The 13,438-nt window shown below is 39.0% G+C and overlaps 1 long non-coding RNA gene across 2 annotated transcripts in view; it reads left to right on the forward strand.

Moving 5' to 3' along the window:
- LOC124079325 (uncharacterized) overlaps window positions 1-10,752 on the forward strand; it is a 53,625-nt gene extending 42,873 nt beyond the window's left edge. For both annotated transcript variants that reach the window (XR_009225152.1, XR_009225153.1), the window contains exons 3-5: window positions 4,247-4,684; window positions 8,876-8,983; window positions 9,844-10,752. This is a non-coding gene — a long non-coding RNA (uncharacterized LOC124079325). The remainder of the gene's footprint in view (window positions 1-4,246; window positions 4,685-8,875; window positions 8,984-9,843) is intronic.
- Window positions 10,753-13,438: the final 2,686 nt, after the last annotated feature.

Consider the following 13,438-nt stretch of genomic DNA (forward strand, 5'->3'; position numbering starts at 1 on the left):
TTTCCTTTGTTTCTCCATGTTTATTCTCAGACTTAGTACACCTGTTCTTTTTCTCTATTATTCATTAGCCTTAAAAGCAATTTAAAGAACATACGTGGCCTCTCCACGTTATTGATTTGCATTCCAATGCTCATTACTAACTACTACCTAAGCTAAGTATGAGGGCTTACTTTGTTAAGTACTTTATATAGATTAGCTCATTTAATATGTATAACAACCCTGTGAGATAGATGTCATAATGCATTATCCCCATTTTTTTAAGGGGAACAGAAATGTTAACAAAGTCGCCCTAGGTTCTGGCTCCCTGCATGAGTTGAACGAGTTATAGCCACTCTGTGCCTCTGTCTCCTTGACTGTAAAGTGGAATGACAGTTCCTACTCCATAAGAGCGTCATGATAACTAAATGAGCTGCTATGTGTAAAGTGTTCAGAATAATGCCTGGCTCATAAATGTTTGTCAAATAAATAAAGGAACATCTAAATGGCAGAGCTGGCTGTGACCCAGGTCATTCGATTCCAGAGCACAAGTTCCTAACTATCTCCATGATTTCTCTCCTTGTTGATTGTTGTGTCCTGTTCTGTCCCTTCTGAAAGCTTTGTCAAGGATTTTGATTTTCCTTTTGTGGATGGGGAAAACAGTTACAGAGGATGTGATCCGCCCAGGGTCATTCTCTTTTCTTTCTGAGGATTCCATGGTGACACTTCCTATATTCCTAAGGGCCAGGCACCACTCTAAGCATGTTACACATATTAACTAGTAGAGCTCACAGATTATTTTAGTGACAGGTGCTGTCATTCATTCTATTTTACAGCCCAGGTACAGATTGGCCTGACTCTTCTGCCCTACTTGTCCTCTACCTGAGTCCTCCCTCAGGCCTGGAGTCAATGATTTCTGCCTACAATGATTTGGTAATCCAAATGCTGAGTACCAAGATGCTTATTGAGGGACCTAAACCTCCCTTGTCTCAGCTTTGCTGCCATAGTCTGTGACTGAGCCCTCTACTGGACCCCACATTTCAATACTTTTTTAGCCTAACTTCCTAAGTACATCAGAGCCTCACTGTCAGGCCCATTGATACGGTGACCAACTGTCATGATTTGCCTGGGAATGTCCCAACCTTAAAGCTGAAAGTCCTGTGTAGCAAGAAACTTTCAGTTCTGTGGGTATTTTCTGACTTAGTGATGCTTTGGTGCTTGGTGCTTAGCAATCCTTACATCTTCCTATAGATGTAAAGAGGATCACTACTCTTCTCCAAATGATCCCACATCATTTAATTTAGTAGCAGCTATAACCCATTTCAAAGCACAAGAGCATAAGGAACATTATTAGGGATATTTGCTTTCCTGGTAGAGCAGATCTCTTGAATTTACTCTTCTAAAACCACACTGGAGGAGCTTAGTTAGACATGCCAGCGGTTTCTCTCTGTCCTTCACACATGACCCACTGAGATATTGTTATATTTCCCCTCCTTCTCTGCATTTTTGTTCTCCCTGAGCACTTCTAATGGTTTCCTTTCTGCATCATCATGCAGTGTAAAGAGAGCAGAGCTTGGCATTAGGGAGACAGCATGAGTAAAGGAAAGAGCATGGAGTTTTCAGGCAGAGAGATGAGGTGTTAATCCTGTTTCTGATATATCATTTTATGTCTTTGTGCAAGTTCCTTAACTTCTCCAATTATTGTCTGCAAAAGGATAATACTATGAAAAAGTCAGTGATGATGTATGTAAAGTAACTTGCATAGAGTGGAATGCTATAGACACTAAGTGACTGATAAAAAAGGCCTGAGATTGGAGCTTCCTGTGGACTGGCAGGATCCTGAGCCTAAATGGGGGTTGATGTTCCCAAAGAAATGCTGCTGGGTGTCTGTTGGCACATGCCCAATGTGACCTCTTGGCCAAGTTCTCTTTTCTCCTTCAATTTCAATTCCCTGGGTAACCTTATTGCATACCCACAGGATCCTATACTCTTTCATATAACTTTCACAAGATGAATGCAAATTTTATTTGGGTAATTATTTAATTTCTATCTTCCCTACCTAATGACTCCCTGAAGGCAAGGACCATGTTTATCTTTTAACTGTTGTAGCTTCAGCAGCCAAATCAGTGCCTGGTACACAGTAGGCATTCATAAATGCCTGTTGCATGAAATATATGAATGAATTACAACCATTCAAAGGTAATAAGGAAAGAGGTATATAAGGACACTTAGACAGTGATACACCACAAGATGGCGATAATGCCCTGCATGTAAGCTATTCCAGGGCTCTAAAGGCAGAGGGTGAATGGTAAAGACTCAATTCCAGATCTGCTTGGGAGAGATTCTGCTGAGATTATAACATCTGTCTTTTACTAAGCACAAGGTTAGGCAATTTATAATGCATTCCTATAGTTCCTACAAAAAAAAAAAAACACAGGAGATGGTATCCCATTTTACAGGCGAGGAAATAAGTTTCAGGAATTTTAAGTAACTATTCTTAAGATACACAACTTGTAGGCCACAGACTAAGGCTGTGAATCAAGTCTATTAGCCTCCAAGCTGTGTCCTTCCTAATATAATCTAGTGCTTCCACTCTGATGGCCTACTACAACCAGTAACTGGTTTGTCCTTTAAATAGAAATCCTAACAACTCTGTTATTTTGTCACAGACCCAATGAGTAGTCTCTACACAGCCACTGATTTCTAAAAAACGTCAACTTACAGAGGAGGGAAAGTAAGAGTAAGAATAGACTCAATGTTTCTTTGTATTTTAAGTTGAATTCATGGATGAGCATTTTGGGAAAGGAGGAAATCATTTTCAGTGGATCAATCAATCATCAATAGTTCTTCATTCAGCAACTATGTATACACACAGGGCTGAGTAAATGCAGATGGGTTAAGATCAGATTGGGGATATTATATGTACCTATAGGACATGTTGATACACAGCAGCACCTAAGTGCCATGTGGATAAAAGTTAACCAGAAAAGTTCTTGTGACTGGGGTAGTCAGAGATCTGAAAGTCAGAGTTGACATTGAAAGAAAACAAATCCAGGGAGGCCTCAAGTAAACTAGCCCTTTTCTACTCAAGGTATAAACCAAGGACCAGAGGCATTGACACCACCTAAGAGCTTATTAGAAATGCAAACTCTTGTCCCAGACCTCCTGAGACAGAATCTGCATGTTAGTAGAATCTCCAGATGATTTTCACATTTTAAGACTTTTGAGGATCAAATGTTTGTATTCACGTGTATGTTTAAAATGAATTAACACTTTAATTTCATTTTTTAAGTTTTAATTTTGGATTTAGATTTGCTTTTGAAATAATGGTAGTAAATACTCTAAACTTCTGACTTTCTTCTCTACAAGAACCTATGAAAACTTCTAATAGTTAAATTTTCTGTGGGCTGGTGATTTATTAACTGGATAAAATTCTTATCCAAAGTATTTTTGCATGTATTTGTGTGAGAATTATTCATGAAAGGAGGCCTTGAAAAAACCTAAAGGATGCATTTTATAAATCACTGAAGGAAGTTAACTTTACGTTCACTGTAAGTGGAGTATATTCTCTTTCTTTGCAGATTGCTAATCTATGTAATATGTTGGAACCATAAAACTAGATCAAGTCCCCGCAAGTCACTCCTATTTCCTCAGTACTGCCCATCATTCTGGATATGTAAAAATTTTTTGCATGTAAAATCTGGGCTTACTCTGATGAAGACAGATAGATCCTTGAGACACCAGGACATCCAAAGGACTTGATTTAACGTACCATTGGTAAATGACAGTGACCCTCTATCTACCTGAGGTTCCATTTCAGTTTATCTAGTCATGAAAGTTGGGTGAGTTCATTCGGAAAGGCAGTGCAGTATAAAGAACAGAGCACTAGAAAACTAAGTGGGGAAACATGGGCTCAGGACCAACACATATTAGTTATGAAGCGTCACTTCTCTGAATCTCAGTTCCCTATCTATAAACCTAAGAGGTGAAACTAGATGGTTGCTAAGGTCCCTTCCTGGTCCAGCATTGCATGAGCCTGGTTACCTAGGAGTTGGAGCATGGGTAGTTACTCATTAAACCCAGAATATATAGTCCAAATAGAAATGGCCCACACCACTCTTACTTCCAGATATAAAAGTTGAGAATGCTAGTTGCCATAGCAACTCACCTTCATGAAGTCATTATACATTCAATTCTGTAAAGTGACAATATTCTGTACTGGCACCTGCAAAACTCCATAATGTTTCCTTTGCTTCCATCCTTGCCCCAGGCTACAGTGCCAAGAATTGTCATACTCTGGAGAAGCAATCAGAGTCCTCAAGCTGCCTTTCGGTCTGCTGGAACAGAAGGTGCTGACAGGGGTGGGAGTGAAGGAAGGCCTCCTTTCAGTTTACTAATTCTGCAGCCGCCCTCCACAAACTCCAGCAAATATTTTGTGATGTTGCAAGGTGTTACGAGAAGTGCAAAGCAAGCTGTGATTCAGCTGGTATGAAGACTTTGCAAACAAAAAAGGGTGATCCGTTTTGCAGCAGGCTATTACTTCTGCCAGAGTCCTCAGACTGGAATACTAAAAGAGAGATTTCTGCAAGACATTGCCATCATACATGCTGGATTTTCTAAACAAGACCAATTTAAAATAATTTGGCCCAGTAGGTTCCAACTTGTGGCCCTCAGACCTCCAGGCACTGCAAGGAATCTGCAAACCCATGTGAGTGTTCTCTCAGTAGATCGAGTGCAATATGTGCTCATCTATATGGGTTACTTCCCAAATATGCATAAATGTTATTACAATGAATAAAATAAATTGATTTTTAACATTATTGAATATATCTTAGCTTTCTATTTTCTTGATCAACTGATACTAAAAGTGAAGCTAGGATCTTGCTTGAGGTTATTTATTTATTTATTTGTTAATGTTGAAATGCAGTTTCCACACTTAGCAAATTGTTTGTCTTGATTTTTGGGGTGGAGAACAGAGACCTCTTATCATCAGGAGAGAACATTCCCCCTGTTTATTGGCTCTGTTTTCATGGCATATGTTGGATAGTATACCCATTACTTGGTTTCTTGAACCTGAACACTTTTTGAGAAGACGTTTAAGTGGCTAACTGAGCACCGCTCCTTTATTAGAAATGTCAACCCTGAATATAAATAAACCGCAAGCCGTGGATACAGTTCCACATGCTGATGTGAGAACTTCAACTACTTTTGACTTCAAGCCTCCATTTCTTTAAACTGTTAGAAATGAACCCTCAGTGAACTCATGGCCTTCAACCTTTCCTTTCCCTTGGGTTGTATTTAGGAAAAGCCTTTCTGAAATGGGCTTATGAGATGCAAGGTGTGCAGTGGGAGAGGAGTGGAGGGACTAACATGGACCTCAAGATCACTGTTCCGCACTGGCTTTTACTGAGCCATTCTTCACAGTTTGATGACCTCATTCAGGCCCAGGAGTACCTCTATTTCTGTCATCCTCTTGGTCACAAGGAGGCATTTTTTATCTTACAAGGGGCTGTAAAACAGCATGTCTGCCTGCCTCAGTTCCCTTTAGCAGGAACCAACTATGCACCCATTTCTTCTCTGGGGTCTTGCCACTTTCCTGGGGTTCTATTGAGGATAAGGAATAAGTACCTCAAAGACATCTGGAACTGTGACCTTCTCAAGTGAGCCTGGGGAAGGGCACAGGACTCCACACTATCTCTGCCATTTCTATTTTCCTATGGCTTTACTTCCTCTCTCTAAGATTTTTTTTCTCTTTTCTACTGTCATTATCTTTTCTTCCAAATATTTTGTCTATATCATTAGTTTTTGTTTTTTCTTCCTTAAGGGCAGCTACTTTTGTTTCTTTGTCCCTTGCTCTCACTCATCTTCTCTGAGGTAAGGAGCACAAACTAGGAGAGCTTTCTAGGTGAAGGAAGGAATAAGAAGAGTAAACACATGGTAAAGGAATAGGCTAATACTATTCTCCCACACACACAAATTAGCATAGATTTCATGGATCCAGAGTCTAGAAGAAAAATAAGTCTCCCATGAAATCAGACACAGAGCAAAAAGTGAAATTTTAGATAATCAAAATAAGCCCCCTGGGCACTAGTACAGTTTTTCTATAGGCTCCTGACAATGTTTTACACAGGGGCATCTGGAGCTAAGTGCCTGGACTTTTGGACACAAAGCTGAAATAAAGGGATTTTTAAAAGAATTGGGTGACTAACAAAAGCTCCATCAGTTGTATGCTGCAGCACTTAGCCTGAAAGAGTCTTGGAAGAGGTTGGGTGGGAAGACAGCAAGTGAAAGCAGAGGCTCACTGCCAATGGCCACCCTCCATGGCTTTCTTTCATTCAACTCTGCAAATCCCTGCTCATGGGGCTGTTGGAAATACAACTGCCTATAACACTGCTGTTTTTGCCCCATTCAGTCTGAAGTCCCATCCCTTTTTCTTTCATTCAAAACAATCGAATTCCTATGGTGGACTACATATTGGGGAATAAGTAACCCCAATTTTAATTCTGGCAACCTTATATAAGAGTCTTGTTGAACAAAAAAATACATGGTCTTGCTGGGCTCGGTGGTGTATGCCTGTAATCCCAACAGCTCAGGAGGCTGAGGCAGGAGGATCGAAAGTTCAAAGCCAGCCTCAGCAAAAGCAAGGCGCTAAGCAACTCAGTGAGACCCTGTCTCTAAAGATACAAAATAGGGCTGAGGATGTGACTCAGTGGTTGAGTGCTCCTGAGTTCAATCCCTAGCACAAAAAACAAACAAACAAAAACCATGATCTTTGGATTTGGGCGGTCTTACAGTTTAGTGGGAGAGGGAAGAAGCCAGGGAAAGACTGGTTAAGGAGAAACTTCAGTGTTACGTTGGAGAAAATGCAGGTTGTAGGGTTCACCAAAGCAGGATGCCTAGCAAAGAAGAGGTGCCAGAGACGGTCTACTGGGTAGAACAAGATGGAACAAGTGGAAACTTCAGAGAGGGAGTCCAGGGTTCTGGGGCAGGGCAAGCTGTGACAGGCCAGTCTGCACGCTAGTCTCCTCTTAAGTAGGAGCGGCACAGAGAGCAGCTGCTCTGGCTCAGACCCAGTCCCCAGTTTCCAGTAGCAGTGATGGCTGTATGTCTCAGTTTGGTGGTCATGAACACACATTTTTCTCATTCAAAAGAGTTAACTGCTGCATGTCTTGGCACGAAGATTCTTTTCTCGTTTTTTCAACTTGTACTGTGGGAATCAGGAACCTGTGAGAGGACACTGAAGAGGAGGGTCCTCTGTATTGCAAAAGCCACAACCTTTCTTTCCTCTTCCCTCTTGGAGGGAGAAAGTGGAGGCTGCCTTAAAGATTTTGTATTTCAGGCAAAGAGTTTGTTGGTAAAACTGTGTAGGAGGCACCAGAGTGCTGCTTAGAACTTTTGCAAGCAATGTATTTTTATCATTAAACTTTTAGCTAAAACTCATTTGTTTCCAAATAGGCTGCTTTAGCTGAGTGTGCTTGCCTGAGTTGGGGAGAGCACCTTAAAAATACAAGTTTGTTGCAAATGATGCACAAAGAAACCAAGTTAACATTTATTTTATAAATTAAAGATGGTGTGAGAGGATATGAGGCTCTTTGGCCTTCAAAATCATACAAAGGATTTTATTTTGCCAACTGTGAAGAGTGAAAATTAACATCCTGTTTGGGAAACCTCAATCACATCACCTAAAGGCCAACTCCACATCATGGAAACAAACCAGAGGGCTGCATTTGGAGAGAGGTCCCCACATTCCAGATCACACAGGAAATGATCACATACTATTATTCTTGAGTGAATGTAGCAAGAAAATATAATCCTTGAATAAATAACCAGAACAGACTGAGTACATTTGAGTTAAACTGTAAACAATCATCTAGATCAAATTACTTAATATTTCAGTCCATGAATGTACAATAATATGTGCTTTAGCTTATGCCAGTAAGATAATCTTTAGAGATGTCTGAGTGACTTTTGGCTCTAAATTTAATCCTTAAAGTGATTAAGGAATTAAGAAACAATAAAAATAGCCTGGGAAAACATTGTACCACTATTTTGCAGCTATGAACCTTTACAACAACCCAAAGTTTTCCCAAACATGCTGATCATTTCTAGAACTAACTAGAAGAGGGGTTTGCAAAATTTTTCTTAAAGGGCCAAGCAATAAACATTTTAGGCTTTGTAACTCTGCCATCATACACAAAAGCAGCCTTATACAACATGTTAATGAATGGCCATGGCTATGTTCCCATATAACTTTATCCGCAGAAATAGGCAACTTGCCTATAGGCTGTAGTTTGCTGACCCTTGATTTTGAACAATCACATAGATGTAGAAACATTATACATTATTTTGGAAAAATAGTGAGTTCCTTAGAGCTCCACAGCAGACCAAATTCTGTGGGGCTGAGTGTTGAGGGCGCTTTAGTATGCTTTGGAATTTGTAAACATTAGGTAAAAAATACAGGCTGAGGACTGGTGACGTCAGAGAGAACAGATGCCTCAGCACCCAGCAGACTTGCAGGAATCATGGAGAGTAGTTAATTTGAGGTGCAAACCATTTCAATGAAAGGAATCACCATACTAACCCAATCCCATACTTTTTACACTTTCATCTTGACAATGGCTTTGTAAGGTACATGGATTCTGCACTTGACACCAACTTCAAAAATTAAGGTTGTATACTTAAAAGTTCTAGCTTCTATTCTAATTCAGATTCATTAAAACAAATGTTTCATTTAGGCCGGGGTAGGTCAATTTTCCTGCCACATATAAGGTCCCTGCTGAATGGATATGGCTGTGTAACACCTCCCCTGCCCCACCACTTTCTCCCATGCTGGTCACTTGGTTATGTTTAATTTATACACTGTATAAAAATATGGAACTAGGCTGTAATTCTTTTTCAGTAATTTGAACTGAAAGACAAGAGGAAAGATGCAGTTGTTGGCAGAGTGGAGCCAGAAGGGTCATGTGGACTCAGGTGCTGGAATAGCAACTGATGGGCCTTGTACAAGGTATGTTCATGGAGCCAAGCACAGGGTTGCACACCTGAAATCCCAGTGACTTGGGAGGCTGACACATGAGAGCTGCAAGTTCAAGGCTAGCCTCAGTAACTTTGGGAGGCCCTAAGCAACTTTGCAAGACCCCCTCTCAAAATAAAAAGGGGTGGGGATGTAGCTCAGTGGTAAAGCAACCCTGGGTTCAATCCCAGGTACCAAGCAAACAAAAAGTTCACTGAAAAAGTAGCAGTAAAAGAGAAAGCATTTCAGTTTCTTTCTGGTTCTATAATCCAAGAAAGCTGGTTGCTCTTCAAAAATCCTTACATTCCAATGACACCACTCTGGATTTATAAAAACCTTTCCCCCATCCTTTTATAAGTTTTAGTTTTTGAGATGGGATCTTCTATGTTCTCTAGGCTAGCCTTGAACTTGCCATTCCCGTGTCTCAGCCTCTGGAGAAGTCTGGATTATAGGCACAGGCAACCACGCCCAGTTTCTTCTCTCATTCAAGAGCTGTCTTTCTTGAGTGGGCCTCTTCTCAATACTAATAGCTTACTTTTCCACATGACTTGGTTGGTTGGTGGCTACAACTAACTCTTTTTTTTTTATGTTGGGGATTGACCTCAGGGCTTGGGGAACCCATGTTCTACCACCGAGCTCTAGCCCCAGCAAGGCACAAGGAAAGGTGGGAAGAAAATAGGTTAGAGCTGTCCCTTTCGCCTGAACAACCAACTTCCCCAAATAACTGGTAACCATTAGGAACGTGATGAAATTATCAAAAGTGCAAGAAACGGAAGCTTCTAGAAAAAATTAATAGAATAAAACATGTCTAATTTTGATCTTTCTTAACTTTTCCCTCTATAATTACATCAAAGCTATTTTGAGGGAAAGTGCCATGAACCCTATGGATAAAGAAAGTTAAAGAAGATATCAAAGGAGCCAAATTTTGGAGGATGGAAAGCAGAGACACCTGGTAACAGTTGGCAGACCTGAAGAGTCATTATAAAGTGACATTAATATAGGAAAAAAATTTAGAATCTTCAACAGGCCCAAGAACTGACGGCACCTCTGGAAGTACTGTGAATTGGGAATGTTGACTTAGGAAGACCAATTAAATGAAAGATCTGTGAGAATCATGTGAATTCTTGGATTTCTTCTTTCACCCCATTCCTTACCACTGGTTGATTGTCTCTCCCACACTCACCAAAGTCTTGAGGTGAAGGCTACTGAGAGGAAAATAGATAGCTTCGAGATGAAGGAGCACGAGGCACAGGTGAGGGTATTTAAAGACTCCCTGCTCTCTTCTTCCACTTAATCCTTCAGGCAAGAGAAATTAGAGGACTATCTGATGGGGAATACCTAGATATAAAATTTAAGAGTCCACTCATGAACATCCCAGACAGATCATCCTACATCAGCAATTCTCAGCTGAAGGCTTATGGCAATCTCTAGAGACATGTTGAATTGCCACAAACCCAGGGGCTGGGGTTACCAATGGCATGGGATGTGCTACTGGCATCTAGCACATAGAAGTCAAGGATGCTACTGAACATCCTATAGTGCACAAGGAAAGTTTCCTTCAACAAAGAGTTATCCAGTCAAAAGTGTCATTAGAGAAACTCTGCCTTACATTAAACCCATGGTCAACTGGCCCACCAGTATAAGCAGAGTTGCCAAACAATCCAACAGTGTCCCTGCTCTATTAAGAGTAAGCAGACAACAAAAAAATGATCATATAGCTGAGAATCAAGCTGGAACTACCAGTCAGTTATGAGATCACAAGAATGAACAACCAACATTTCAGTTTACTGTGTTGCCAAACTGTGATGTTTGGAGATTAGGTATTATATGCATTTTTGATTTACAATATATTCAACTTACAATGGGTTTATTGAGATGAGAATCTGTCATAAGTCTTAGTCCATCTGTAATAAACTTTCACTTGTGACCATGATACTAGGGATCAGATTTACTTTCCTGCTGTAAACAACTGGAAAACTGGGCAAAATTTAGAAAATTGGTTTTCGTATTAGACAAAGGGCAGCACAGGACTGTTATTCCTAAGAGGGTGTGTCCTGGAGGCACATTCCATATCCAGGCAGATTCTATCAATCTTACTAAGTCAAGAAAAAGACTGGACTTCAGGCAGTGTGAGACAGAAGATGTAGGGCAGAGTTTTGCGGAGGGTACAACTATACAGAAAAAAAGAGTTCCAGAAACCTTTCAAAGAAACATTCTTTTATCTTTGCTGAATACTAGGCTATACACGTGTAGCATATGAGTTCATAAGGCTGAAGAAGAACAAAAGGTGAGCTGTGAGCAAAGGAGTGCCCAGATCTCACATAGGATAAATACCTGTTCAAATAACTGCAGAGTAGAAAAGAATCCTCATTGATCTATCAGGGCCATTAGTAGGGATCCTAGAAGGTCCATACCTTAGGTTAAAGAATGTCTTTCTATTATAGTTTTCTAATAGTTTCCCTTATGATTAATTGGTGAATTTTATTAAATGAGTTTTTTTGCACTTTTTGAGATGGCCATGTAGTTGTCCTATAATTTGTTAATGTGGTTAATTTAATAGATTTTTAAAATGTGGGCCAAAACACTCCAACATACTGGCTCAGGAACTTGATTTTCTTAGCAAAATTCTAAAACTGCAAGAAGTAAAATTGAAAAAATCAATAAAAGAGATGGCATCGAACTAAAAAGCTTCTTCACAGCAAAGGAAACAATCAAGAGTGTGAAGAGAAAGCCTATAGAATAGGAGAAAAATCTTTGCCACCTGCATCTCAGATAGGGTGTTAATTTCCAAGACAAGCAAAGAACTCAAAACACTTAACACACACACAAAAACAAACAAACAAACAACAAAAAAAAACCAAAACACCAAGACAAATAACTCAATCAACAAATGGGCAACAGATTTCAACAGACACTTCTCAAAAGAAGAAATATTAATGGCTAACAAATACATGAAAAAAATGTTCAACATCTCTAGCAATTAGGGAAATGCAAATTAAAGTTACCCTGAGATTTTATCTGACTCTAGTCAGAATGGCAATTATCAAGATTACAAGTAACAATAAATGTTGGTGAGGATAAGGGGAAAAGGTATACTCCTTGGTAGGATTGCAAATTGATGCAACTACTCTGGAAAGCAGTATGTAGATTTATCAAAAAACTAGGAATGGAATCACCATTTGAACTATTTTGTGTTAATATATTTGAAAATTTAGACCAATATAAAAATATGCCAACTGAAACTACTTGAGAATAAATTAAAATTTGGTAAATTCTATTATCATTGAAGAACTTTTTATCAGGCATTGGAGACATACCAGAATAGAGTGATTTTGCAGGCAAATTGTACCAAAATTCAAATAACAGGTAATTCCAGCTATCCCACTCCTTGGTGTATATCCAAAAGATCTAAAATAAGAATACTACAGTGATGCAGCCACATCAATATTTATAGCAGCACAATTCACAATAGCTAAACTATGGGAACCAACCTAGGTGCCTTCAACTGATGGATGAATGAGTAAAGAAAATGTGGTATATATATACACATCAAGAACGACTTTATGACATTTGCCAGTAAATGGATAGATCTGGAGACTCATGTTAAATGAAATAAGCCAATCCAAAAAATCAAATGTCAAATGTTTTCTGTGATATGTGGAAACTAATCCACAAAAGGGGTAATGGCAGAATAGAAGTTCAGTAGATTAGACAAAGGAGAATGAAGGGAAGGGAGGTGGGATAGGAAAAGGTAAGGCAATGGAATGAATCTGACATATTTTTTCTATTTTTATATATGAATACACTACAGTGAATCTCACATCATACACATCTATAAGAATGGGATCCTAATTAGAATAGGATATATATAACAAAATGGATTCTACTGTCATGTATAAATAAAAAAGAACAATAAAAAAATGTGAGCCACACTTGAATTTCTAAAACCACGAAGATCACAATGTATTACTAGCTATTATGCATTGCTGGGTTAATTTTCTAATATTTTCCATCTTTGCCATGAGTGATAATGATCTTCCCATTTTTTCATTGTGTGAAAAAGTTGTGTAATGGGAATTACAAATTGGAATTGTACCAATTCCCATTGGTACAATTTGCCTGCAAAATCACTCTCTTCTGGTATGTCTTCAATGCCTGATAAAAAGTTCTTCAATGTTAATAGAATTTACAAAATTTTAATTTATTCTCAAGTAGTTTCAGTTGGCATATTTTTATATTGGTCTAAAATTTCAAATATATTAACACAAAATAGTTCATATTATCTTTATTGCATCTGTAATTGTTTCATTTATTTATAAAATTGGCCTTTCCTGACATGACCAGTCTTGCTAGAGGTTTGAGAATTTTATTAAAGAACCAAATTTTTGCTTTACTGAGTTCTAATAAATTTTTAGATAGGATTCATTTATCCTCTTTATTAATTTCTAC

Source organism: Marmota monax, unplaced genomic scaffold, assembly GCF_021218885.2.
Source record: "Marmota monax isolate L192 unplaced genomic scaffold, Marmota_monax_Labrador192_F-V1.1 WCK01_AAM20220418_F8-fsc00015, whole genome shotgun sequence".
NCBI lineage: Eukaryota > Metazoa > Chordata > Mammalia > Rodentia > Sciuridae > Marmota > Marmota monax.